This window comes from Colius striatus, chromosome 6, assembly GCF_028858725.1.
Source record: "Colius striatus isolate bColStr4 chromosome 6, bColStr4.1.hap1, whole genome shotgun sequence".
Lineage (NCBI taxonomy): Eukaryota > Metazoa > Chordata > Aves > Coliiformes > Coliidae > Colius > Colius striatus.
This window is the reverse complement of record NC_084764.1, coordinates 30980775-31008704: the sequence shown is the minus strand read 5'-3', so window position 1 is coordinate 31008704 and position 27930 is coordinate 30980775. Positions and strand designations below refer to the sequence as shown.

At 44.4% G+C, this 27930-nt stretch overlaps 1 protein-coding gene across 2 annotated transcripts in view; it reads right to left on the bottom strand.

Annotated features, from left to right (window-relative positions):
* FOXN3 (forkhead box N3) overlaps positions 1 to 27428 on the bottom strand; it is a 211584-nt gene extending 184156 nt beyond the window's left edge. The window contains exon 1 of one of the 2 annotated variants that reach the window (XM_061997855.1): positions 27347 to 27428. The gene's annotated coding sequence lies outside the window, so the exon portion shown is untranslated. Of the gene's footprint in view, positions 1 to 26744; positions 26835 to 27346 lie in introns of those variants that run through there. The other variant, XM_061997857.1, reaches the window with a different exon arrangement.
* Between the last annotated feature and the right edge of the window lie 502 nt (positions 27429 to 27930).

Genomic DNA, 27930 nt, shown 5'->3' with positions numbered 1-27930 from the left:
AGATGCTGCAAAGTACTTACCTCTGCCTATAGCTGCCCTGGTCACTCAGGCTCCAGAAGAGAGGCAGAGTAACATCCATGGAGGCAACCACCTGGTCAGAAGCATTCCTTGGGCTGAGGTGTTTGCACCCCCGTCCCAAGCACTCATTTCTCCCTGTGCACTACAGGAAGGTGCTGGCTGCTTGCCACACGTTGGGCATCCCCACCACAGCGGCCCCCAGAGCCCTAGTGCTCAGGAGGGATGGCAGGGCTGAAACACTTCCTTCATCCATAAGAACAGCTCTCTTCTAGCGGTTTGTCTGCACCCACTACAGGGTTGTTTCTTGTCATGCAAACCCTTTAAGGTGCGAAATGGTCATTTTGAGTTTATACAGTATTGAGTAAGGGCAGGATCACAGGTCAGAATCAGGCTCAGTGGGAACCTTCACTATGCAAATTAATATGTCTTTCTTTAATCTTTCCCTGAAATGGGAGCCCATGAGCAGCAAATCACTGTCTCTACCAATAAGAGCAGGACCCATCCCTGCTGCACTCAGCTGAAGGCTGGAATAGATGCCAGTCTCTCATAATTAAGAGTGCATATTGTAAGAGTTGTGCTTGAAGTGCAACAGGTGCAAGACCACTTGCTCCCTGACCACGCTTCATGTCCTAAGAAACGTTTGTTCCCAACAACATATAATTCATTCAATTGAAACCTTAATATGTAGTCTTTTGCTGTTATACAGGCTCCCATCTGGTAAACATGATGTTAGTTTTTCATGGCCCTTATTGGTTTCCCAAAATAAGCACACCAACATTCTGAAAACGTCCCTTCTTTTTCATTTTAGGCATCTGATGCTCTGCTTCCAGGTACCTCTCTCTGCTACCCTGCACACAGCCATTTTGTAAACAGCACAGACAAAAGCAACACCACTACCATTGAACAAAGCTGCACTATCCAGGTGATGGAAGTTATCAATCTACAGTTGAAAGACTTTAACAAAATGACTAGGAAAGAATCCATGTAAGGTGGAAGTACGAGGAGACAGAACAGCAGCTTTTCAATCAGGAGCCACACACCATATGCTTTAGGAAATAACAAGTTCAACAGTCAGTTGATAAATAGCCTGCCACCAGAAAGCGCATTCAAAATGGCATGTAATTGCCACATATACAAGCACAGAGTAAGCAAAAGCCATGCTGCACTGCTCCATGTGCAGCTTACTGCTGCTGCATGTTTCCCCTGCCTGCTAATAACAAATACCATCTCTCAGAGGCAGTCCCTGCTCCCTTAAGGCCATGGCCACATGAACAATCGCCCCAGGACCCGGGTGTGAGGAAGAGCCTCAGAGGAGCTGTGTGCCCACAAACAGCTGCTCCTAGTGGGGAGATGGAGGTAAGAACTCAGATGAAACTACAGCCATGTTTCTTAGGTTGGGGCAGATTTATCCCAGTGTAAGGGGCTGCATCATGTGCTTGCAAAGTGTTTTTCCCCCAAGGATGGCTGCTGCTTTCCATGATATCTCATTTGTGTTTCTAAGCCCTAATTTGTAGTGGTCAAAGAACCTGGTCTGACAGCATCTGAGCCAATGTGGCTGTTGCTATCTCTTCCCCGGGCTCCCAAGTCCTGCTTGCTCGGCAACACAGCTCACACAAGTTCAGATCCAGTACAGCACATAGCCAAGTTTAAATCTGTCAAGAGGTTCATTAGCTCCAACGGGATTATTAAAAGATTTAAAGTCAAGTACATTTGTAACTGCTTTCCTGAATCAAATCCTAAGTAAAGAGCTTGTCAACATAAATAAAGGCACCAGAGCCAGACTATGAAAGATATCTGTGATTACACAGGTAGGATTTTGTTTGAGCTTCTTGGCACGATTTAGCGCCAACCATTGTAAATGTGAAAGAATTTTAACTTCATCCTAGAACATGAGATTATCAAATCATCTAAAGAAATCCAAATGATGAAAATCTGCATCCTATAATATCTGTATATTTCATAAAATTAGAGAGGTGGGTCCTATTTGTCTTCAAAATGGCATTACACAACACTGCCCAACAGTAAGAGCCCTGCGATTTCTCCAGAGGCTTCTCAGGCTGCATACGGATGGTGCCTGTCTCTCTGCAAGTACAGCCTGGAGTCCTAACACCACACAAGCACGGGCCAGGGATGCACAGCCTCAGGCATGGCCAGACCTGGCTCTGCCCCAGCTAGGCCCCACTCAGGATCCAAAGAAACTACCAAGGAGACAGAAGTCAGTGACACGTTCAGCACTCACTGAGCTCCTACAGCCTGTGGGTTTATTTGCTATTACAGATAAGGGCTTTTTTTTTTCTTTAAAAAAAAAGACAGGAGCAATGATGCTGGCAGTGTGGCTTTAAGAGCCTCAGGGAGGGGAAGAGCGACGCCAGCAATGTGAACGAGCTTGAAGCACCTGCTCCCAAACAGGCATGATGTAGTCAACTGAATGAACAGTTTTAACGAGGATGGCGTGAAATGCATTTTATCCAGCCCCAGCACAAGAGCCAACTACGGAGAGACTCAACATCCCCCGCAGAACGAGCCCGCGCGTCGGTCCCCTGTGTGCGCGGAGGATGCGGTACCGGGAATACATTGTGGCTCAGCTAAAAGCGGAGCGGGTGGCAGGACATCCATCTTCCTCCGGGAAGGTTGCTGGGCAACTGGCAAGCTTTCGGCTGGGCGCTGACGTCTGCGCACACACGCGCGCCTCCTCCATCACTCCCAACTAACTTGATTTTTATGGATTAACATAAGATGAAAATCTCCTGCGCTTCCCTCTCTCTCTCCCTCCCCCCCACCCCAGCACACAGGGATCATTAAGATACAAAGGAAAATATGATAAAGCATTGACTTACAATGCACAGAGAAGACCATGCAAAGGAAAACACAGGCACTAATGAGATCAGTGCTCTGAAGTGGTGTCTTATTCTACAGTAGAGAAAAATATGTAGTTGGTAAAATGTGGTAATAAAAATAATCAAGCAAAACAGACACACACGCCAAACCCGAACTGCGATTCCCTGGCATCCTCGACTCTTTCGCATCCTTCAGAAACGCCATCTATTTTTTCACTGCTCCTTGTCAGATGATGTTTTAAGGCTATTTCCTGTCACCTGCTGGAGACACACCACTGGGACACAGAAGTTCTCTCTAATCCCATCCAGCCAGGCATTTATACCACTCTTATTAGCTTGGTATCTGAGTACCCAACTGAGCTGCATTATCATTAATTGTTTCTCAAGTGTCAGCTACAGGCTCAGCTTTACAAGTACAAAGCAAAGATACAATCCCTGCCCCGAGGAGTTTTACATGCTAAACAGATGGTTAATGACAGCAGCTTAATGACAGCCTTTGGACCGGTAGGGGATAACATTTATGGAATAGGGAATGAATTAACTGGGATTCACGACAAACTGCACTTGCTATTTCTGGAGAACACTGAGAATCTGGTGATGACTGTTTTTCATGACACCTTGGAAATATGTACTCCGCTTGAGACACAAAAAGCAGAACCTCGGATTTTTTTGCAAACAAAAACCTTTATTCCATCTGGGGTTTTTTTTACTGAAAAACTGACCGATCCTCTTCCACCAAACACACACAGGGTGTTTTGTCAGTAACGATGAGAATTTTAACTAGACCAAAAACATTTAATGTAAAAAGAAATTAAATTAGTTACTCGTGATTTTAAAATAGTTCTTCAAAAAGAAAGATGAAAAGGCAAAACAGAAAATGACTTAAGAGCTGAACCAGAATTGGAGATAAAGGCAGCAGATCACAGCAGCAGGGTGAACGCCACGCCGAAGACACAGTGACACAGAAGGTTTTGGACAAGTGCAAATAAGGAGCTGGGCAGAGCCTGGTAACTTCAAGGACAAGAAACTGAGACCTTCAAGGCAGGTGAAGGAAGCTGATGAGGATAATGACACAATGCGTGCATTATTTATTTCTCCAAGACTGGCATCAGACGCAGTGCAAGCAGCCCCAGGCAGAAGCAGAGACATTACTGGACCATGATCACCCATGTCCGGGGCTGGGGCCACCCCAGGACAGCGCTGCAGGATGCAGGCAGCATTTCCCACCACCCAGCTGACAGCAGCACGCTGGGCTCTCCAAACTCATTTTAATTGACTGGGGTGTTTCTTGTATTCTTAACATCTAGTTGTGGCAGGCCTCAAAATAGTGTTTCTCTACTCCTCACCAGCAAACAATTTGTTTTGAGATAAGGGGACCATTGGCTCTTGTGAGCTAGGAGACCACAAATCCATGGAATCCAACTCCCAGAGTACCCCACGTGCAGCTGATAAGGAAAGGCTGCAGGAACTGGAGCTGTTTAGTCTAGAGAAGAGGAGATTGAGGTGGTATCTCGTTAATATTTGCAAGTATATAAATGGTGGATGACAGGAGGTTGGGGCATCCCTTTTTCCTGTTGTATCTAGTGACAGGACAAGGGGTAATGGGATAAAGCTGGAACACAAAAAGTTCCATTTAAACATAAGGAAAAACTATTTCACTGTTCAGGTGAGGGAGCCCTGGCACAGGCTGCCCAGGGAGGGTGTGGAGTCTCCTTCCTTGGAGGTCTTCAGGACCCGCCTGGACATGTTTCTATGTGATCTGATCTAGGTGACCCTGCTTCCGCAGGCAAGTTGGACTAGATGATCTCTAAAGGTCCCTTCCAACCCTACCATTCTATGATTTTATGATGCATACGGGTGGGACAAGCAAGGTCAGAGACCACTGAAATTTTTCTAATGTGACAGATTTTAGCCCATTTTATTTTATTGCTATTGATACTGGTGCTAGTATCTTCAGTGCCAGAAAGCTGTTCATAATTTGGATAACACACAGCATCAAGTATAGGGTATTTCTGTGCCGTGGTTCAACCCCAGCGGGAACTAAGCACCACACAGCCACTCGCTCACTCCTTCCCCTCCCAGTGAGACAGTCAGGAGAATAAAAAAAAGTAAAACTTGTAGTTTAAGAACAGTGCAATAAACAAAATAAAATAATAATAACACTAATAAAAATTATAATAATAATAATAATACATTATTATAATAATAGCAATGAAAAGGAAGATAACAAAGAAAGAAGTAAACCCCAAGGAAAACAAGTGTTGCACAGTGCAATTACCCACAACCTGCTGGCCAATGCCCAGGCAGTCCCTCAGCAGAGACTCCCTCTCTCCTCCTGACGAACTCACCCCAGTTTATACATCAGGCAGGACGTCCTATAGTATGAAACAACCCTATGGCTAGCTTGGGTCAGCTGTCCTGGCCATCTGCTCCCTCCCAGCTTCTTGAGCATCTCCTTGCTGGCAGAGCATGGGAAAATGAAAAGTCCTTCACTTATCAGGATAAGCACTACTTAGCAACAGCCAAAACATCAGCGTGTTATCAACGTTCTTCTCATTAAAGGCAAAACACAACACAGCCGTGTACCAGCTACTAGGAAGAAAATCAGCACTATCCCAGCCAAAACTAGGACATTCTATGTGATTTCTAGAAGTGATTTCTACAATACAACCATGTAAAAATATGTTTTCTATTCCATTTTGCAGTGTAGTGCACAAAATACTTGATTTTTTTCTCTCAGTCTCATTGTGACCTTCTGCTATTAGGCAACTTGCACCGAAGAGCTCTTTCCCACACACCAGTCCTTTCCTACATTCTAGGAACACATTTCCAGTTTCTTAGTTGTCAATGACTCACAGTAGATTCCCTTGTGGACTTCACAGATCTTTGGATGGGTTGATGAAGCAGGAACTGAGACTGCAAAAAGGCTTCTCTTGGACAGTGGAAGATGCTGGTTCAGCCACCTTCCAGGTACCTTGCCCCAGTTCTGGCCCTTCGAGTAAGAAGGTTGTTAAAAGGCAAGGTTCTTTCTCCATTCCAACTCAAAATCTTAAGATCTTATAGCTCATGGAAAACCACAGATACTTGGTCATTTGTGCCATTTCTAAACAGACTTGTATTATTACTTCCATGTGTGCAGCCAGAAGTTTGCACATGCAAAATAAAATATCTGCAAAAAACAATGTTACAGAAAACAAAACAAATCCTCAGCAATTGCTTTAAGATCCAAATGGTATAACCACGGATCAGTTAAATAAGTTAAAAACAGAACCTTCTCCCCACTTAGATGAGAACATTTACACCCCCCAGCAACTTCAATGTAAATTCAACTTAGAACAGCGCTGAGATGATCTAAAAATGAATTTGTGAACAGAATAATTGATAAGACTCTTGGGTCCTTATTTCTGTGTGCTCACATAATGGCAATTAAAGCTAAGCACCTTTGAACAGCCTCTAAACAAGCACATAGAAATCTAGAAGAACCTCTGAGTGAGGATTACTCATTAACCTAATGTTCATAATCACACACAGAAAGTTTGCTCTTTCAAAGCTTGAAACAGAAATGTTAATATTCTCAAGCAAATAAAAAACCTTAAGCTATTGCAAAAGACAACTTTTGAATCAAGTATATAATAGGTGATAAAACTTCAAAGGATTCATCACACGCTGTGAATAAAATGCTCAACACAGATTTTTTTGAATAGCCTTCTCATTTCTAAGGACACTTCTTTCCTCCAAGTATATAGCTAAACTCAGGTCAGCATCACATTATTATTTATTTTAAGAATAAATACAAGCTTTCATCTGTGCTACAGTGAAAAGAGCACAGCATCGTAGTCCAAAGTGGCAATCAAAGCCAGTTCCATGTTGATTAATCTTGTTCTTTAAGGTTGCACAGTATCAATCCTCTTCTCAGTCATCTTCAAGTATGAACAGTTAATGCAAAACAAAGAGTGGCTATACACCAGGGTAACAAGACCACCGTAGGAAAAAATCCCTCTTCTTCCCTAATTTACAGACAATTAACTGAAAGTCTTCCATATTTTAGAAGAGGAGAAGATGTCTGTCTACAGCATGATGACAAATATGAGCCACAGGGAGGAGCAGGCTCCAACACTTTCTGCTTAGCTCGCCTTGGAGAGGCAAAAAAAGAAAAATCCCTGTGGAACATGAAACTTGTTGCTATGGCCTTACAATAAATTGCCAAACAACAAGTAAACAGCAGTCAACTCCCTGTCAGATTTGACACAACACACAGAATTCTTATCCTCATTACCACAACTTACGATTAGATAGCCCCCAGTAACATAACCAAAGTCTCCTCATAACCACAGATCCAGCCAGGTGAAATCATCCTGTTTGACTGCAGTTCCCAAGTTGCAGGAGCAGAAGACATATCTTTGGGATGGGAATACTCCATGATTGCCTTACCGTAACAGTGGTAACAACCACGGGACCATGGCAGGTCTTGAGCACCAAATTGCTATCACATCAGCCTGCAAAAGTCCTGTGACAGCTACTCCTTTAAACAATACACAAACAAATCATAGTAGGGCAGATGAACAAGCAGAAATTTTGTAATGAAATCAACCACATAAAATAGAAGCTGCACGGTATTTATGGCAGGAAGTTACCTCCACCAGCCTAAAAGACTGCTGTGGTTTAACCCAGCAGGCAGCTAAACACTGTACAGCTGCTCACTCACTTCCCCCTGCAGTGGGATGAGAGAGAGAACAGGGAAAAAAGTAAAATTTGTGAGTTGAGATAAAGACAGTCTGATAGAACAAAAAAAAAGGCAAAATAATAATTATAAAAGAATTTGAATATACAAAGCAAATGATGCACAATGTAATTGCTCACTGCCTGCCAACCAATGATCAGCTAATTCCTGAGCAGCAGCCCCCAGCCAGCTTTCCCCCCAGTTTGTATACTGGGGATGATGTTCTATGGTATGGAATAGCCCTTTGGCTACTTGGGGTCAGCTGTCCTGGCCATGCTCCTTCTCAGCTTCCTGTCAGCCTCAGCCCACTCATTGGTAGGGTGAGAAGCTGAAAATGCCTTCACTTGGTGTAAACGCTACTTTGCAACAAATACAACATCAGTGTGTTACCAACATTGTTCTCAGGCTAAATCCAAAACTCAGCCCTGTACCAGCTACTAAAAACAAAATTAACTCTATCCTAGATGAAACCAGGAGGACTTACTAAGAGCAATCCTAGTAACAGTTGAACTAGCTTGAAGACCTACACACAAACTACACAATTCAGTCACTTCTTATTTTCTTTCAACATAGCTTCAAACACCTGCTCTCTGGTAGCATAGAACTGAAGAAATGCATCAAAAAATCACCCCAACTTAATTGGTGCCTTTAATTTTTATAGGAAAAAAAAATCAAACTTACTTCCACATCACTTTGTACTTAGTAAACTCTCAATATGGTAGTATTCATTCATCCTCAGACAAATTCAACTTTACCTCTTGTAGGCTGTTTAAAAATATAACAAAATCAAGATGTTCTGATTTTTCAAAGACCAAAATCCAAGTACGACCAATTCCTTTCCTTCGTCAGCAGAATGCATGTATGAGACATAGGTTGAAAACCTATAATAATGCTTAGATTTGGGGGAAAACAAAAAACAAAACCAGGAAAACAGGATCAATCAAGAGAACAAAAATTAGAGAACTGCATTCCTGTGGCCTGCCAAAGTTTCTTTCAGAGGCGTTGAGGTTAACCTATCACAGATGATCTCAGGATTCTCAAAAGTCATTGAGATCCTTCATTAGGACCAGGATTATCCCAGCCTCTGATAATTAACATCTTTTCTGCAGATGGCCTCAACAGAGGTTAAAGTTGCTACTCTTATCTCCTCAAACTCTCTTTCATCCAGGACAACATCCCACAAAGAAAATCTGAAAGCAAAGCCTCCTATGGCTGTGGCACAGCAGCCCCAACAGTTCCCAAACATGTTCCTGTCCGTTTCTGCTGAGGAGACTGATGGTTTGCAAGTGACCTCAGCTGCTGACCCAGACACATATATTTTCAGTGGACGTGTGCTTGCTGTGGCTTAACCTCAGACAGCAACTAAGCACCACGTGGCCACTTGGTCCCTTCCCCACACCCCACTGGGACGGGGAGGAGAATCAGCAAAACAAGTAAACTCCATAGATTCAAAAGGAAAGTTTAACATCTAAAAATAATATAATGATAACAAGATGTGTAACATGCAATGTGTAACAAAAAGGAATATAATGAAAAGAGATAGAAATAAAACCCAAGAAAGACAAGTGATGCACGATGCAATTGCTCACCACCTGCTTATCAATACTCCAACTATCTCCAAGCAGCAATCACAGCTAACTCCCCTCAGCTTATATACTGGGGAGGATGCCCTATGGTATGGAATAAATCTGTGACTATTTTGGGTCAGTTGTCCTGGCCATGCTCCCACCCAGCTTCTTGCATACCTCCTCAATGGCAGAGCATGGGAAACTGAAAAGTCCTTCCCTTAGCACTATGTAGAAATAACTGAAACATCAGTGTTGGACTACATGATCTTTTGAGGTCCCTTCCAGCCCTTGAGATTCCGTGATTCTGTGTTGTCAATATTATAGTCAGACTAAATGCAAAACACAGTCCTTTACCAGATACCAGGGAGAAAATTAACTCCTTATCTACACAGTTCCGTAAATCCTCACTTTGTCTCAGATCTGAAGCGTGCTGCTTTAGGATCTGAAGCGAGCATGCCAGGGTTGATTGGCATCCATCTGTGGGTAGCTTTCCAAGAGAAGGGCAAGCCTCACCGTGACATCACTTCACAGAGACACAGCACATTTGGCTTTTGCTCCAGGTTGTGCCATGGACTGCTGGGTGATGTCCAGCCACCTGGAGCACCACAGTCCCTATCTGATGAATAAAAGCAATTGCTTTGTGGGATGCAAGAAGTCCTACAGACATCAGGATAAAATGCAACTTTCTAGTCTTTTTGGTTTTGTATTGGTAATTATGTCAATTTTCTTATAATGAAAACTTAAAAAACCCAACAAAAATCCCCACATTACAGCTTTGTTAAAGGACCACGTTCAAAACCTGAGGAATCTGTTAAGTTTAAAGACGCACAGCAAAAACATCAGGTGTAAATGCAGAAAGCACATTATGTCAGTAGATACACTATGTCAACAGATACACACCAGCTGAGAAACTGATATAAGCATATGTTTAAATTGCAGAAAAGCGAGATCTAAACCTAAACAGAACTAGAGGAGAAGCTGTTCCCTCTCCGAGATGGCACTGTGTAGGAAGAAAATGCTTTCTACTGTGTTAAAACATCTCAACATGCTTTCTTCTTGTTTTTCTTATACTTTCAAAACAAGACTTCCATACAGAACAGTGTGAGCAGAACTTAATATATTAAAATATAAACAGTTTTTGCCTCAGGAGCAGTCATAGATCAATATGTATACAGTGCCACTGAGCTTGTAAAACTCACTCAAACTCCCACCTACCAGTACCAACAGTTTTCTAAAGAAAGTCTATTGAAGCCTTTTATAGCAATCCAAGATATAAAAGCATATTGCACTATACAGTGTCATCACAGCCTGGCATATCAAAGCACTCCATGAGTCTTAGCACTCTGCATTGTTATTTTTTAGCAATTATTGTTCTGATGAGTAACCCTTGGGCTGTGTCCAAGAATATGGGGAACTTCTGCCATGGGATGTGTGGAGTGTTCCTCCTCTGCAAAACAAGGCAAGCAAATCAGCAAGTGAATGTGTACTGAAATAACGCAACCCACCTCCATCCCATGTATGCCCAAAGAGGTCACAGGGTGAGAAAGCAGCCCCTCTGGCTGAGAGCTCTCTGGGAGCTGTCTCTCAGGCTACATGGCATGCTACATAGCAGATCTAAAAGCAGGCAGCCCTTGTTACAAGTACCTGAGCAGCATCTGGCTTTCACTGAACCAGCCATCCAAGCACACGAAAAGGAGTTGGTTCTGAAAGCACATTTAGTTGATGAACCAGTTCTGAAGAAAGTATATTTAGTGGATGAACCAGTGCTGAGCTCTGCTTTTGATGCAGTAACTGGTGAAATTTGAGGGCATCTGTCTACAGGGCTACAAACACTACTAACGAGATATTAACTTGGCAATAACCAAGAACTTGAAAAAACAAACTTATCTACACTGACAATTAAAGTGCTGTTTGGCCCTAGATTAATGAATATAACACCTGAGAAGAGGAATTGGAGATTAATGGCCTGTAACTGCTTGGCCACCTTGCACTCTATAGGGTCAAGTACATTAATGTCAGCAGAAAAATACTTTGTCTCAACCTGGTGCCAGTACCACAAGGACCCAAATGAACTTGGAGATATGAGGGTCAGGCTCTCTGAGCCACTTTCTGTCACTAAGGTTTAGTGGTGGATGATTCTCATGAGGAAGCATCCCCACGCAGAGCGGGCTTTAGCTCCTCCACAGCATTTTGCAGGGCACATCCTGGCTGGGGCATGTCACTCGTGCCACTCTGCAGGACTGCGACTGAGGCAAGAGCCTCGGAGCAGGAAAGTCAGCAGACATAAGTGGAAGCAGGTCACTGCCTCTGGCTAGGGACAGGATGGAGGCAGCTCAAGACTCAGGCAACCATAGGCAGCCCTCTGACCACATTTGTTCTTTGCTTCACACACCTTTGTACAGGAAAGAAATATGGGTAAAAGTTTTCTCTTCCTCTTTGTCACTGCATTTAAGTGTAAAAAATTCACCACTCTTACATTTGCAGAACTATGTCTTTTGCTCTGCTTACTAAATCTGAGGCATTTCCAAAAGGCTCTGGACCCAACCCCCGAGCAGTGGGAGCCTTGTTGGAGCACTTGCACTCACCCCCAAACAACTAATGTGCTCAGGCTATACAGTTGAAGCACTGCAACTGAAAGCAGTACTCCTCAAATCTGTATCCCTACATATATGCCCACACACAGTCCCCAGCTCCGCCTGACTTTGGGCAAGATGATTATTCATCTGCTTTATCTGGAGGGAAAAAGAAACAACAGATAATCTGGAGATTAAACTGGAACCACATTTCCCGAGAAATTGCTGAAATTGCTTTCTGGAATGCATAGTGATGAAAACAAATCTATATAACTTATATGGTTCCCAGGGGGAAATGAATATCCCAGTTGTCTTTAAAAATGCCAAGTAAATTCATAAGCATATGATGCCAAGCCTCCTTCGAACCCCTTCAGATGAACCCTTTCCCTGTATCTTTTAGGTAGCAGAAACTATGTTCATAGAACCATAGAACGGTAGGGGTTGGAAGGGACCTCCAGAGATCATCTAGTCCATCCCCTGCAGAAACAGGTTCACCTAGATCAGGTCGCATAGGAACGTGTCCAGGTGGGTCTTAAATACCTCCAAGGAAGGAGCCTCCACACCCTCCCTGGGCAGCCTGTGCCAGGGCTCCCTCATCTGAACAGTGAAATAGTTTTTCCTTATGTTTAAAAGGAACTTTTTGTGTTCCAGCTTCTTCCTATTACCCCTTGTCCTGTTGCTAGATACCCTCGAAAAAAGGGATGTCCCAACCTCCTGACACCCACAATTTGGATATTTGTAAATGTTAATAAGATCTCCCCTCAGTCTCCTCTTTTCTAGACTAAACAGCCCCAGTTCCCACAGCCTTTCCTCATATGATAGATGTTCCAGTCCCCTGATCATCTTGGTTGGCCGTGCGCTGGACTCTCTCCAGAAGAGGTATGTTGTGAGACCACTGGTCATACGCAACTTTTATGTGCAGACAGGAGTATATTAATACAACAAAAGGTTGTATTGCTCTACACTATATCTTCAAACAACAGGATAGCTTGAAATAATTTACAAAACCCCTCTTATCTCCTCTGTTCCTTAGCTTCTCAAATGTAAGCATGGAAGGAAAGGAGAGAGAAGGACAACTCTGCAGTGCCTCGCAGGGCTGGCACCGTAGTACACACACCAGACAATGAGTTGCTGTAATATAATGGGAGCAGACATCACAGAAAGCCAGGACATACTTCCATACTTAACACAAGCTTGGGAGGTGTGTTCTGGCCACACAGGTCAAACAGCTTCCAAAAGTTCCAGCACTTGGAGAGGGGATGCTTGGCAGCCTACTGATCCCCCCTCAAGCTCCAGGGCTTGCCACAGGGCCAGCGTCAGTCACAACCCTCCTGCAGTGCTTTAAGTCCCAACCAGCACTGGATCCTCTCCTCCTCACTACCTCCGGCAACATACCTTAAAGAACACCTGTAAGGAGCTCCAGGCACACGTATGCTGCAGGTATCAGGTCCTGAAAAGTAGCTACGGAGCACATTGCAGAAAATACAGGGTAGACTGTATCACAGGAAGAAACAGGTGTCTACAAATGCACCTTCTGACAATTTTTACTTTGCAGTCTCCCTAGCCAACAGTGCTTTAATAAAATGAAGTTAAGAGAGTCAACTTCAGCCTGCTTCCGAGAGTAGCAGACCTCTGGCTGCAAGTGAGGTACTGTGAAACAGGGGTTTCTGTTCCTAACACCACTCCCTCTCCCCCTTCCAAAGCCTCACCTAATTTCCCATACCTCCCCATCCCAGCAAGCTCTCTGGGGTAAAAACCATTTAATCTGTGTCTCTGTAGCATGTGCACTGCAGCCAGCTCTTGAGCCTCATAGTACTGCAATACCATCAACACTACAGCAAGGTCCACAACGGCTGTTCAACTCTCAGCTCGGCTCTGTCTAGCCATGAAAGAGAAAATAGAGACCAAAACAAAACCCCAAGTGCATTAGTCGCTGTTAACTGCTCTTTCCAGAAACATAATATTGAGAGGATTTCACGTATTTCCTGGCAGGGAGATTTTGTGGTGGCTTTTAAAAATGGATGATTAGTAAGATATAAATCCCCATAGCTAAGAACAGCAAGAAATCCTTTCAAACACACATATATACACAATAAAACTTGAGTATTTTACCTTTCCCAAAAAAAGCAATTGCTGCTGTCAAGTACACCCTTCTATTACAGCCACATGCTCTTTTTAAGAATAGCTAATCAGAAAAACATACAGAGATATTTAATCAGGTTGATTTCTTTCTTTAATGACCTAATGTTTTGGTTTGCAATTGCTGCCAACTCACACTGGGTGGAAATTTAGTACTGTCAGCATTTAATTATTATTTTAACACAGATTTCTCTACTTTCCTACAGTGAAGAAATAGCTTGAAAGAAAGGCAGCAACGAGCATTTTTTTAAGCCATTAGATGCCATTCTTATTATTTAGCTGTATTGGAAATCACCATTTAAGGAGACACAGAAGCTGGTTTTGCCATCTCCTTTCAGGGAAAATGGTCCCCAGTGTGCACCTCCATGGCTGACCAGAGGGACAGTGTTCAAAGGCCATTTGGAGAGACTGCAAACACCTTGCCCTGGAAGCTCACCAGGCTGTGACATGGCTCATTGAAGTAAGTGCCAAAGCACTGAAACAGAGCACCTGCTTTGTGTTGTACCTTGAGTCATGAACAACATATCAGACTGCTTCTTTTTGTCAGCTTAAAACCTGTTTTCTTAATTTTAACCCTTGCTGTCTGAAACAAACTAAATTCTGCAACCTGTAACAGGGTGCAGGGAAAATATGTTGGTTTGCAGCAGACTGCATGACAGGTTTATTTGATTCACACAGTGGCGAGGGAAAAGCCCAAAGAGGCTGCATGCTTTCATATGAAATCTAGAGCTGGACTGCTCACGGTGAGGTCCCAGCACCATGCACATGTTGCACTTTGTGGTGCTCTGGAGTTCCAGTTTGGTAAGAGCCTACTTCCTGCTTTCTCCAAAAACGCGAGATTTAGGCTTCAGTTCTCACAAAAACCAACAGAAATGAGACTGCAGCAAAGCAGGGCTTCTGACAGTATGTGTTAAATGGTGCAAAGCAGGAAGGGCTGTGAGGATGCACGTGGATAACTTTATCTGCTCAAGCGGATGGAGTAGTCAGCCGCACACTTATTAAAACAAGTATTAGTCTGTGATAGCAATCTAAGATAACAGTAAGAGGTTTGTCACCCAAGGAAAAAAAAAAAAAAAGAAAAAAAAAATGCTGTTGCTGGGTCTATGTCCATAGAAACCACATTCAACCTCAACAGAGGCTCCCACTATGCAGGTGACTCCCTGCTTGAGAAACACAGGCATCCCTGTTTGGTATATGCTGACCTTTGCCTACAGTCACATTCACAGTTAAAAGAGAAACACGTATATATAAACAGTCAAGAATGGAGGCTGGGAACGGGTAGGTGACAAATTTTATAACTCTGAAAGCAAGCTAGGGCTCTCTTGCCAGTTGCCAGGAATGAAGCATTGTTCTCCTCTATCTGAAAAAAAGAAGTTGTGGATGTGGCATTTAATATCCAGATGGTCACTATAAATGGAAGCTACCTGTGATAAAGAGGCAGACATTTCATCTGCTTAATAGCAACTCTTCTCACAGTGCACTATACAAGTCACATTCCTGGAGCAAATGGCATGTGTTTAAGAAGCCACATACAACTCCAGTTTTGCAGAGTAAAAGAAAGGGAACTATCCCTGGTCACCGGCAGTATTTGAATGTCACTTTGTTAGGCTGTGCATTACATTTGTCAGAGCTAGCAAAGAAAATGAGAAGTGATAACTGATAGTGGTGTGATTAGATCAGCCACCTTGGGAAAGTTGCTGAAGCAGAGATATTTCACTAAAATAAGGAGAATCCTGGGAATAGATTTCTGGCAAGTGATTGCAAAGGAGATATGGCCAGAATTAGAAATGGATTTTGCAGGCAGATAAAATGTAATAGATAGGAGGTAGTTCAAAATGATATATCGTGAGGGCCTATAGAATGACTATAAAGTTTGTTTGCAGTTATTTAACATATAGAGATACTAGAAAGTCTTAACTTAAAAATACACTTGCTATGTTATTAACTTTAATGAGCAGAAATAAAACAACGTTGCATTAAAGCTCTCTAGTTAAAAGGGATGCTGCTTTCTCCCAGCTATCCACCTCCAACTTCAGTGGAGTTGTATTACTTTATACTAAAAGACGGAAGTGGAACAGGAATCTCTTCTTGGGCTTCTGACTGGCAGAGATACACAAAAATGTACATTCATTATTTTGTCTTGAGGGAAGTTGCTTTAATAACAAGGGGTAACTATTGGTAGTGGTAATTAATGCATTGTAATAAAGTCATTACATGCATTTCTGTAATCTAACCATGTTTCTTTCTTCTGCAGTTCACAGACAGAGCAATTCTTGAAGTCGCTACTTAGGTATTTTAGGTGAAAAGAGTAAGGTTTATTGGGTATTAAAAAAGGCTTCTTGCTGTCCACATGTCGGTCTGTCTGTCTCTCCGCCTTAGTAGGTTTAGCCTGTTAAATACAAAGACAACTAGCTTCTTGTAGTTGTGTAAAGCACAGTGGTCAAGACAGTGACCTGATGGAGTACACTAACTTGCAGAAAGGGTGCTACTTTGGTTCAATCATTAGATATGGGAGTTTATCCCCGCAAGACAACTGTGTTGACAACTCACCTTCACTTGCTCCCATAGTCACAAGATTTCGAGATGAGTCTTAAGGGTCTGAAAGTCAGTAAAGGCCAGTACCTTGGACCCAGGGAGCTGAGTTTGGTCCTCTGTTCTTCATTGGCTGTCAAAGTGTTGAATTCCATCCAAACAAGCAATGCATTGCATGTAGTTCACAACAAGATATAGATTCCACAGCTACAGCAATACAAATCTGTGAGCGCATCTCCAAAGAGCTCATACTGCCAGAGTGGTAATACTCACAAAAATCAACCTTGGCATCAATGGAGAGTGCATTTGAGAGAGTGAGGATGTCTGAGGAAGGGACAAATATTAACACTATTTACCTACCACTGGATTACAAATTAGTAGTAACCACTATCACCATCAATGACAGTATGAAGCATCAAATTCTGATTTTATGAATGCAGATGCAACCACCACTATGCCCCATGAATATATGAAAATGGACTTCAAACATCAGTCATCTACTTGATAAAATACCAAGCTATCTGCTCAGGCAAAAATTTTCATTGGAATCAGCTAAGACAATCAGAATCAATAGATTTTGGCATGAAAAGGGACAAGCTTCCTTTTTTGCCAGCGTTCACGCCCACATTGGCACCAGAAGGAATGACTGGGCAGATTTTCCAAAGTGCCACGCTGCTTGCTTCAATGCTTGTAGGAGTCAGGCCAGTTCCTCACCTACAGATGTTGTACCTGGGCTGAACCTCCTGCCTATTGCATTTGGAAACAAAAGTTTCATTTCCAGCACTAGTACCTGAGAGTCTCCATCAAAACAAAGCTCTACTCTTGAAACAAGCCCTTCTAAAAAGCCCACGAGCTGAATCCTGCTGCCCGACTTTGTCATCCTCATTTTGAATGAGCAAGAGGTGGAAGAGCAGTTTCTGACTATATTAATCATTATTTAGATGTTTTCCTGCCCTTCATTTATGTGCTGAAAGTGCTTTTGACAGTAAGAAATGCACTGAACATAAACAGGTCAGTAGCAGCTGCCCGAGAAATGCCAATAATGCTGTACACACCCTCCAAATTTTCCCAATGTCCATTAGCAGGTGACAGGAACTTGGAGCATATGAAATATGAAAGCAGGGCAAATAATTATATTGATGTAGAGACTTCTATGCTAAAGTAATTTTTGCCTTATTTAGGCTGGTTGTAGGTTTTTGGGGTCAGAAAAAAATATCTTTTTTCCCCACTATGTGTCTGACAGAGCAAGGTGCTTGGGATCCCTGCTGTTCTGTGGTCTTAGCTCTTATTCCCACACAATTATCAGTCGCTAATAGTAGGAAGTAAGATTGAGCACAAACTCAGAATGAAAATCACTGCAAGGAAAAAAAAATCTGGCTCCAGATTTCAAAGCACTTCCTGAACTGCCCACATCACACCATCAACAGATATCCTCACTTAAGCAGACAGCACTTAACACAAAAAAGCAAGAGTGGAAGCCTGGCTTGAATAAACCACGCACAGCCCACACAGGGAATGGGCACAGTCCACCAGCGTAGGACATGCCCTCTCAGGAAGAAAGGGAAAGAGGGCCAGTCCAATTGTACTGTTATCAGCATAGCAAAGGCTGTTCCATGCAGCCCCTTGATAAAAGATAACACAGCTTTCCTGGTAAAAAAGCCTGTGCTACCAGCACTGGGAAATTATCCCCTCAACAAGAGGCTCAAGGGCTGTATACTTGTCCTGAGTCCTTTGCTCATCTTTTGTATCTCTTCAACACTCTGTAAAACTCTCGAACCCAACAGGACAGACACCGACTAGCAGGAAGCCTGATCCTGCAACCACAGTCTGGGATCCTGGTGGGGGGTTTCTGAGGGCATGCGGCCTCATTGCCAGCCTATGGAGAACCATAGCAAGGGCACGCCGCCTGAGATCACCTTGGCTCTCAACAACCCAGCAGCTGCACAGGACTAGGAGAGGGCACAAGCTCTTTGGCTCTGCAACCGCTGACAGCCATTGTTAGGGGTAACTGCTGCTTTCTAGAGATAATGCACCAGAGTGACCTGGGGTGAAAGGCTTCACATCCTGTTACTGTGCTTCTGAGCCCTCCCATGTCTTTCCTTGCTTTCCCCAGGAGTCACCTCTTAACTATTTTAGCTTCAAGATGTTCAGCTTTTTTTTTTTCTTCCTCAAACTGATGCAACAACAGCAACATATGCTTTTGATACAACCAGGAAAGAAAGAAATCATCCCACTTAGAAAGCCAAAATGCTTTCTGTTTCTAAAGACACTGACTTTCCAACTCAGGTCAGCTGCCTCTGAGGTGCTGGACAAGGAGATCACAAACAGGGGGTGGGAATGTCCCCACTCACCAGAAATAGCACTCTGGCTTACAAAAATCAAGAGAATTTTTGAAACACACTCCTCATGCTTGATGGTGGTATTTTTTTAAACTTTTTCTTGTCTCAGTACAATTAAGTCAGTCTTGTTTCTAGTCAGGCTGTTTCCAGTTGTTGCAGTGGGCCCTACAACTGAAAATGGATTGCAGTTGCTCCAGTATTAAGACCCACTTCTGAACAAGGGTGATCATTCCAACACACATGCATAATTTCTACATTTTACCTCAGTCTCCCTACATTTTACCTCCTTTTTTTCCAGTCTAATTCCTTCTTCCTTGCACAAACTTACTCCATAGTCAAACACATCCTGAGTGACATCTCCTGCTTGGGCACAACACAATTTGAAGATGCAGGATTTCCCCAGACCTTCACCACGCCCCAGCCCTGCTGCCACCAGACACAGCAGACCAGAAGGCAGCCCATTCACCAGCTTGCCTGCCCTCTGTGCCTGTGGGTGGTTCAACATCGCCCTGCTCTCCCATACAGGGTGTAATAATTGAGGCACAGCAACCACAGCTACAGTGCTGGTAGATTTAAACAAAACCCTGTGACTTCCCAGCGCCCATTGGAATTTCCTGAGCAGTAACTTGACTGCAGCATCTCCTCTGGGATTCCTGCTGCTGCTCCCCTGGGTCTCCCAGGGGAAATCAGGGGTGACATAACCACTTCACCTACTGAACAGTGACGCACAGAGCTCTGTACAGAGGAGCCACAGCAGCACCAGCCATTACCATCCCCACATTTCTGTGTCTGCTGCACTATTACGTGAGACTACTTTGCAACAAAAGAAGACAGATGGGGGAAAAAATTAGGTGTACCACTTAAGACACAGTTTATTTATAGCTCAGCTTTTCAAAGTTTATTAATTATAGTAGAGATTAGTTATGGCTTATGTCTCTAAATAAGTCAAAGTTATTCCCTTTCTCTTCTTAACCCTAAATAATATTGGATAAGTTTTTTCTGTTCTTCCTTCCAGACCAAAGAACTTTTGTCCAATGTTGGCTTTGTGAGATGCTTACACTTCTAATCCAGCAATTGCTCAGTACCCCCACATCCTCTCCCCTAGCTCTCGCTGTGGGCTTGGTCTCCCTGCTGCCCATTCCTCTCATGATCTTATTCACTCACACACCAATTGCTACTGTGCCAATGAGAAATGTACTTTCCATCACTGACTCTCCTCTCCAGTCAAGCCCATCTCTCAGCCTGCCTTGCTGACAATCTCTTGGCTAGGCATCTCTTTGTCAAATCAAACACAATATAGCTGTAAGGGACCTTTTGATCTTTCTTCACTTACTCAGCTTCTCTGTCAGTTCTGAACAAACTTCCACCCTCCTTGTGCTCAGGCCTATAACCTCTTCCAATTCCCCCATCCTTCACATCTTCACATTTCTTGTAATACTACTGGACAGATCATCAGCTGTTGTAAGTCAGTGTAATTCCACTAACTCCAGTGCCATTATACCAATTTACTAGAGATGAGTTTCTGTCCTAGTGGCTCTAAAAGTAAATATATTCTGTTTGACAAGTAAAAGCCTTCAACCAGATCCCTCAACATCTCCTGTATTTATTACTGTGATCTCTTGTCCTCTGGTCTTCCAACGGTCACACTCTTTTCCATACACATAACCTCCTGAAATTCTTACCTGGCCCTTAGTTCTCCACTGCTCACAACTCAGAAGCTTCCCTTCCACTATCAAGTCTCCTGAATCTACCCACTGTCCCCTCCTCAGCCGTGCTTGGCTTCCTATGCCTTCTGAAAATGTCTAAAGTAATTTGGTCTGTTAACAGTATTTAATTAGCAGTAACAAATTGTGCACTATTCAGAGGTATATTTCATACTAAAACTTTTTTTTAAAAGGAAGGATTAGTCCAACACCCAGTTTCACATTAGGACACAATTACAAAGCACCTGTTTACCATAACATGAGCAAAACACCTGCAAACTTACACAATCACCAAGATTACACGAAGGGCTACATGTTATTTATGCCATCCTAATACCAAGTATCATGCTATCACAGTTAAAGAACCCAATAATTTCATCATCATTTTAATACCAGTATAAATCTTTGCTTAAACCAAACATGCTGCTGCACAAAATGATGCAAACAATACCACAGTAACTCCCCAGTGTCTTCAGCCTCTCTAGACCACACCAGCTAAGTTTTGTAACAGCTGGAGGATCAGAACCTGGTGGCTGCAACCTAACCATCACTACTATCTTTGTATGAATGTTTCCAGTTTGTGAAAAAAACAAAACAAAACCCCACCACAAACAAAATCGAAACCTTCTGTGTTTTGTTCAGTTTACTATCTATTGGAAAAAGATAAAAGCTCTTTCCAAGAAGCAGACTAGCACCTGTGTCTAGGGTTTTACATACCTAGAGGGATGTAAGAGTATGGGGGCAAGATCAGGCCTTTAATGAGAGTACTAAAGAGTTCACCATACACACAATGCCAGAATGATAAAATGTTAATGAAGTGAAAGTATATTAGTGAATTATTAAAATTTTGCTCCTCTCTGCAAAGCATAGAGTGAGAAAAACTCAGTGAAGATAATGATAAAAATAGGATCAAAACATTTGGATCCCTTCTCCACCTCCAACGAAAAAAAAAAGCTTTACAAACTGGTGTTAAAATTATCATATTAATTGGGTAGTTTCTACAAATGATCTACTGTAAAACTCAGATCAAAACAAGTTAGAGTTGGGGGTAAAATGAGGTTTAATCCAGTTAAATCTGGATGGGTCAGACCTTCAGCTTCTTCTCATCTCTAATAACCTCTCATAACTCCTGTAATGCCCCTACTCCTTTCCACAGCAAGCCCAGACAGCAATTAAATTGGCAATGAGAATATCTTACTGAGGGGAGTAATACCGAGTGCAGCTCTGCAGGGATGGTCAGGCTGGGGAGTTTGCATCTGCTTGCTGTGCCAGAAGCCAACTTTATCCAGGGAAAAGGTTGGCCTCTCTACAAAGCCCAAGAGAAAATAAAAAGCAGCTCTGTACTGAGGAGCCACAGAGCTGCCAGGAGTTGGAGACGGGAGCCTGGCAAGCCTGAGACAGAAGGCAGGGCCACGGGAGACACGAGGCCACTGCTCGGTCCTGTGGGGTGGAGACAAAGAAATACACTGAAGAGAGCAACAGCTTTGCCATACAATATTAAGAAACAACTTCCCGTAAAGCTGCCATTCTGTGAAACGCTTGCCAGAATCTGTCTTGGATTGCCTTGTATGCAAAGCCCCGTCTGTTAGGAAGTATGGCGTATTTTCCTTGCAACAAAAGTAAGTGTGCCCAGGCATCAGGAGTGGGCTGTGTCAGCAAATAGCTGCCAGGTAGGCAGTTTGCAATGCCCATCAGAGAACCTCACACTCAGCTTGAGAAAAGAGAGATCACACATAAGGTGCCACCACAACCCAGCATGTGGGCTGTGGACAAAGGAAGAAGCTGATACAGGCCAAAACCATCCCAGTTCTTAAATAATACCTGTCTTTGTTTGGTTTTAACCCATTTTCAGTAAAAGGTAAAAAAATTCAGTGTTGGAAATTTCATTGTATTGGCTAGCATTGATGCAAATTCCTGATAATGTTGGAGAAGACAACAGTGTCACACAGCTAGGCAGAAATCTGTGGCACCTACCAACCCCAACCACAGGTAAGTGCCTTGCTGTCTGTCTGTCCTGCAGTCAAGGCCGATACAAAGAAAGCTGTTCTCCAGCAAAGAGACTCTTGGACTACAGACAGATAAATAAAATAGCGACAAAATACTGCCCAGCATAATAAGCAGGAGTTTCATCTCCAGCAGACTTAGTCTGTCCAATTTTTGCAGACATTCTGGAAACAATGAGGTTTAGTGAGAGTATTGAAAGAGTGCAAAGATATCACTTCTGTTCCTACTCAAGAGAGGTGGGGAAAAACTGATCCCTGGCAAGCAAGCACGCAGCCACCAGCTCCTAGGCTATCTCAAGAGTGGTCCTACATGACTTGAACCACCTGCAAGTCCAGTCATGGTAAGCGGGGCTATCTCACTGCTTTGTATCCATCCTCAAGGGTGACACAAGGGGTGCAGGGACCCTTGCTCCTTCAAGGGCTAAACAGGCAGCCAAAGAGCAAACTTTAGGCTAGACAAGCAGCTTCAGTCCAATTAAAAGTCCCAAGACTGCTAAAGGTACCCAAAGTATTACAGTGAAGTTCAGGAAGTTTTTGAGTTGCCCTGATGTTGAGAAAAACAACTTCAGGCAGCATAAATGGAGTAGGATTTCCAAAGCCTAGGAGAAAGTCACTTCCCAAAAACTGCCTTGCCTTCCAGAGCTTCAGGCTGGTTTCTCAGAATCAGCTGACTGCTTCGAAAAAATACAGCTCCAAGTTCACATTTAAATGAAATGCTGTTTGTTGAGGTCCTTTTTTTTCCCCCTTATTATTTTGTTACAGATTTACTTTGGCTTGGCCACAAGAGCACGCAACAAGCCAAATGTGGTTTCATTAGAAATATCCAAAATTGCAGCCAAAGTCTCCCTGTTACGTCTGAAGTCATGAACTGGCAAATTCCAGCATCAGCCAGGATGGTCTCATTCCAGCCCATCTTAGGCTTCTGAAAAGGAACAGTTCCCAACACCAAGACATGTCCTATGCCAAAAATCACTATGTGAAGCTGTGCAGCATGCCAGGCAGCTCCTTACAGGTTTATGTGACTTTTCCATGTCTTCCCCTCAAAACCCTCTACAAAAGTTCAGCTTAACACCAAAAATACTCTGTTGTGAGTCAACATCAGAGAAATTACATTTATTTCCCTGAATCTCCGTCTTCACTAGAAGATAAAGAGCTAAACCCCAGGTCTTGCCCTTAGTCTGGACCTTTGTCCAAAGCTGTGCCTACCCTAACCTATCCTTACCCTTGCATCCCAGCCACGCCAGACTGAACAGGGACCAGTAAATAACTGGCATTTTCTGGAACTACTGCTTACATTCTCACCCTCAAGACCAAATCCCCAATGCATACATGCTGCATTGGAGCATTAGTATGATTGCACTCGGGAAAGGAAGACACGTTTTCAAAGTTTTAATCCATTAGCAATTGCTAATTAAAGGGCAATTAATTTGACTCTGAGCTCTGGTCCTCATTTGCCTTGCAACTTTTGAAATGCGATGTGAAATGCTACGTTTCAGCTTCCTATGCTCATATAACTTTTGTGGATATTAAAAAATGAATTTCTGTAAAGTGATTTATGATCCATGATGAAAGGCATTTCAGAGTGTTAAGGACTGCTCCCATTAGTAAAATAAGTGGTGCATTTTTTGATCTTTCATTCTAAGGGAGAGGGAGGGGGAAGCCTATCTGAGTCTCATTAATGAGCCTCAAAAGGTATAAATTGCAAATTGGATAGTTTTGAAAACGTGGTGCAGAGAGGTTGGTGGGGTGTATTTTTTGTAACAACAAAAAATGGCAGGACACCACAAGCATTTAACTTCTTCCCTTTCCCCTGGGAATAACTGACATCATAAAACTTTTACAAACTAAAACCATTAGAGATAAATAGAGTAGTACAGGCACGGAGAACCACGAAGGGTAAATCTAAAAAGTCCCTAATCCATCTCATTTCCTTGACTGTGTAAAAACAAGTAACTGACACACTTCCTGCCCGAGACCCTTCCTGCAGATAAGGGTACTCCCAACAACAGGAAATTCGCTTCTAGAAGCAAGCATGCTTTTGCTACCAAGCCAAACTTTCTCCATTTGAACTTCACAGTAGTTACAAGCAGCATCTGGTTAATCAGACATGAGTTGAATTAAACACACAACTGCCCAACTCCCTAAGCCTCTCCCCAACACAAGGAAGGGGGTCCCAGCTCTTGCACTCCAGTGCCACCTCAGCCCAGCAGGCTCCTTCAGCAGAAGCAGACACTGCTGCTCTCCCTGGCTTTACCAAGCCTTTAAGGCTGCTGTGCCCACAGGAAGATTTTGAAGCCAGGCATTCAGGTAGCAAGACCCAAAATGGGGGACTGACAGGGTGCTGAGCACCTATGCCTTAGCATCCTGAAGGATTTACCTCCTAGTTCACAAGATCTGCTCACCAGCCTCTGGTTTTCTTACAAGATAGTAATACAAAAAGTGAACTAGGCAAGCAAAGAGGCAAAAGAGGTCAAACCAGTCATTTAAGGCTTCTAAGCAATGACTTATACAGTGGGTGAAGCACTCAAGTGCTTTTTGACAGTTTGGTCACTGCAACACAAACATTAAAAGGAGCAACAAAATTAAATGTTCTGGTGAAAACACAGTGAATATTCAAAGACATCTCTCCATCACAAGCATCTGAGATCAACGGCTGCTGTTCAAGAAAAATCATCAAAAAACACTAAAACCTTTCTGTGACTTTGCTGTGAAATGCTTCTTTCCTGCTCCAAAAGAAAAATAGCTCTCTCCTTTCACACACAATAAACTTTCAACAGTCCAGCAAAGTAAAACTTAAATTTACCACAATAATAGTCTGATTTTCTCATGCTGCATTCATCAGTAATGAAGTGTATTTTATTCTCATATCTGTTGCTTTTGCCCTCAAATTGCGCACTATAACCAAATGGTGATTTTTTTTTTCTAGTAAAAGCAATTCCACTGGGTTTCAATAGTTATTTCTTTTTTTTTTCTGCCACAGGTGAGACAGAGCTGTGAAATGACCTTAATACTCAAGTCCAAATCATATAACTTTGAAGCAAAGAAGAGCACAGGGAGATCTAACCAATCCCTTGGTTTCTCTCCCAGGCCCATAGATTCCAACAAAAATAATTGTGGCCTGGTCATTTGATTTTTAAAAAATACATAAAAATAAAATTAAAAAATCCCTCATTACTTTTGGTTTTAACCCTTGTGTTCTTCCTTTGAGCCTTTCCTTAGGCCCCCAGCAACAACTGGGGAAGGCCACCTACCATAGACAGGGCAGCCCAGTGGGCCTGGGACAGCCAGGCTCTGTCTCCCAAACTCCTCTTTGCTTGGAAAGTGAAGGACAATGCCCAGAGAGGAAAGTGGGGAGACGGGGAGACGGCAGCACAGTGTTTTATTGTAAAATGACCTTGATTTGACAGGCACATTCTCAGGTTTCAACAGATGCTGTGGGAAAGGCAACAGCAGCCAAGGTGGTGTGCAGGCATGTCTGATGATATGCAGACTTTTGTCTTTTCCTTTTTCCTTTTTTTTTTTTTTTCTAAATAAATGTGGGGGGGGAGTGGGGAGAGTCTTCTCAGTTTCCATGACAACAGTGTCTCCACTTGTCTGTTATTAGATACCATCCGCTTCCTGTGTCTAAATTTTTAAACCAATCAGAAAAGTGTTTATAGATTTTACAGCTCTTGGGACAGTCCCTCTCCTCCAAGAGAGCTACTTTAATGACACGTAACGCTGAGGCAGCCAGGACTGCAAGGCCTTATTTTCGGCTGCAAAGTGATCACAGTGGATGTTGTTTACCAGCTGATACGTGGGCTACGCTGGAGAAAACTGGGGTTTTGCTGCCTAATTTACCATGCCCCACAACAGACCTTACCACGTTTAGGTTTTTAATACCACACAAACTCATTTTCATTGTTTGCTCATTTTTGTTTCTGATTCAGCCCATGAAACAGCACGAGCTCTCCCAGTGTGGAAAGCGATTGTCTAAGAGACGCCGTGATCCCACCAGAGTAACGGTCTGCTCTGACGCAAACGGCTCCACAGTAAAATATCGGCTGCTGCAATTAAAGTTTCAGTAAACTGGGTTGTACCAGCGGTCGTGCTACACCCGTGCAAAGATTTTCACAGAAATGTTTTTGGTAATATAAACAATAACTGACCACAGCATAGTTGGCACGTTACGAAGGAAATCCTTCTCCAGAGTACAGGGATGGATGCATATATCGTGAAGAAATTAATTCCCCGTAACTCTGTGTAAGTTAAAGAGTCAGTACTGAAGAAGAGCAAGCAAAGGAGAGGCGGTGTGAACACACAAAAAAAATACCTTTGCTGGCGGCTGTGACAGAGCAGCCTTAGTAGCGGATGCCCTTCAGGCGTGCGTGCAGGCACGGACAGAGGGAGCCCCTCAAGTACGGAGCGGCTTCTTCCCGTGCACGGATCTCACGGCCGGCTGTACGCAGGCACCCAAGGGGGGCGGCGGGGCGGCCGGACTGCTCCCGCCGGGCCCCGGCCGGGACCGCAGCCGCCACCTTCCTCCCTCCAGCTTGCCGCGGAGCCGGGCCCGGGGCGCAGCCCACCCGGGATACGGCCCTGCCCAGGCGCCGCTTCCCGCCGGGCTGACCCCCCGCGCCGCCCCCCGCGTCCCCAGCGCGGCGGGGCTGCGCGCCCGGCCGGGCTCGGCGGCGGGACAGCGGCGCGGGGCGGCCCCGACTCACTTCCCGCCGCGGCCCCCGCGCCGGCGCCGCTGCCAGCCGCCCGCCCGAGGCAGCCAGCGGCCCCGCGGCCCCGAAAGTTTGGCCAAGGCTCCGTGTCCCGGGAGGAACGGGACTCGGCTGCCCGGCAACCCCGCGCACGCGTGTGCACACGCAAGCAAACACACACACACACGCGCGCACACGCACGCAAGCACAAGAGCGCGGCCGTTACCTCTCGCTGCAGCCCCGGGCCCCGCCGCGGGGGTGCTGCTCCCCGCGGCCGCCCCGCTCCGCGCCCCGCGGCGGGAGGCACGCGCAGCCTGCGCCGCCGCCGCCTGCCGCCCCCCGCCGCCGCGCCCCGCCGGGCTCTAGCACCGCCCGCTCGCGCCCCGCCCCGCCCTGCCCCGCCGGGCCGCCCCCGAGCCGCCGGCTGGTGTGCGGGCCGCGCCGACACGAGGGGCCGGCCGTGCTTTCCCGCGAGTGCGCGGGGATGCGGCTGCCCTGGAGCCGCGGCGAGCGGCGGATGGCCGGCCGCACACTGCCCTTCCCCTCTCGGGGCCGCCGTCCCGCGGGGCAGCTGAGCCCCTGCCGGGCCCCGCAGGCCTGTGGCACGGGCAAGGCAGCCCTATCCTCGTCCCACCAGCCCCGTGGGCGCCCACATGCCTTGGCTGCCGGCCTTGGCCAGCACGCAGCAACTGTGAGAGACCTTCACAACACCGGAGCTGGACTTGTACACCCCTAAAACTGAGACATGCAGAACTAAAACTGTTACTTTTGTTAATGTCTCACCTGCTGGGAGCTCCAGCCAAGGCCTAG